General features: G+C 40.2%; 1 long non-coding RNA gene across 1 annotated transcript; it reads left to right on the top strand.

Moving 5' to 3' along the window:
• The first annotated feature begins 14 nt into the window (after positions 1-14).
• LOC119344169 lies at positions 15-1,387 on the top strand. Its single transcript, XR_005166489.1, has 3 exons — positions 15-457; positions 900-1,113; positions 1,198-1,387. It is a non-coding gene; the product is annotated as an uncharacterized LOC119344169 (long non-coding RNA).
• The last annotated feature ends 174 nt before the right edge of the window (positions 1,388-1,561 follow it).

Genomic DNA, 1,561 nt, shown 5'->3' with positions numbered 1-1,561 from the left:
AACATATGGAAAAATGTACTAAAGAATTGAGCATTATTTCTTATGGATTGTCATAGTGTTGTTCATGATCTCCAATAGTATGATCAGATCAATATAAAGTGTGGCTTCTATTTTTTAACAGGCTGTCATATTGAACTGTTACAATGTTTATATTGGTTAGTGTTGACTCATATGAAACTATCGCCCAGTGTTTATAGTGTTTAGTGTTAAAACACCTACCTGATGGTTAGGTGGATATTTGATGAAAGCAGGAACTTTAATGTACATAGACAACCTAAGACCGCAGAGGAATGTCTCACCTAAAAGTTGGACCATTTTTCTTATTTGGATTTTGTAAATTTTCTGAAGATGCAAATTTCACCATCCAGTTGATGGGTCTGCACCTGATTCCATTTCAAAGTGGGAGCCTTCTCAGCAATCTGTGATGCTTACTCTTGCTGGCCTTCCAAGGAGAGAGGTAACATCCAGAAATAATCGTACTAGCATGTTGATAATTCAGGATTATAAATGCCGTTTGTGGTTCTTTGTTGCTAGAACATTCCCTTCCCGGGTCGGTTTGGTGAATCAGCCGTTGTATTAGTAAGCCGTTGGCACTAGTCCTTTCACGATAAGGATCTCTCAATTGCTGAAAACTAACTAAATATCACTATGAGATTTTACGGTGAGGAATGGTGAATATTACCATGTTGCTATGCATGGTAGGATGCCTCTCGCTCTTGAATCATAATTTCATGAAATGTAGTTGTCAAATGCAAATACTCAGTGTGTTCTACAGTCCCCTTTGCATACCTTTTGCCTTTGCTTTCTTGGATAGTTATTCATTAGTCGGTGTCATCGATTATAACTTCACATCGTCAATGTTCAGCTTGTTTTTCAAACACCTGTGGAAGTTGCTGCAGGACACATCACGGGGCGGACGCGAAGGCCTTCATAGGTAGAGCAGAGCGAGGTCGATACGGTGGCCAGGCATGGTCTAGAGAACTGGTGGCTGGTGGTGCGCGAGTTGGAGGCGAGGTGACGTCATTGACCAAGACGCCTCGTATATCCTCATCTCGTGCCTCCGGGAGAGGAGCTCATCGAGGATCCCCTCTTCTCCATGGATCCACGATAGAGGTGCTCGTGCCTTTCATATTCCATTCCAGTACTGGAAACATACATCTTTCCATTTGATGGATTTCTGTTCTAATGTAATTCCAGGGTCATATATGGAGGAGTGGATTTGAAAGGAAAGAATTCCAATTAGTTGCTTTTGAGGATGTTCCCGAGGCACTAAAGAACTGGTAGTCTCATCGTATGACGGTATGTATCTATTTGGTCATCATGTATATTGTGTAAACATAAAATGATGCACTGAATGCACTGCGCTCTTTCCAATTTTTATTGTGTCTATTCCTATCAACTAAGATAAATATCACAACTCAAAGTTTTAATCCTGTAGTTACATTTTCATGGTAGTAATGTTTGCCTAAAGGTGACTTAATGGAGCAAGATGTTTGCTAGAATACATTAAACGGCTGATTTACACCTGTTAATGTATGTGTCATCGCCTGTTCATACAAAT

The sequence above is a fragment of the Triticum dicoccoides genome, unplaced genomic scaffold (genome assembly GCF_002162155.2).
Source record: "Triticum dicoccoides isolate Atlit2015 ecotype Zavitan unplaced genomic scaffold, WEW_v2.0 scaffold157106, whole genome shotgun sequence".
In the NCBI taxonomy this organism is placed as follows: Eukaryota; Viridiplantae; Streptophyta; class Magnoliopsida; order Poales; family Poaceae; genus Triticum; species Triticum dicoccoides.
This window is presented reverse-complemented; position numbering and strand designations above follow the sequence as displayed.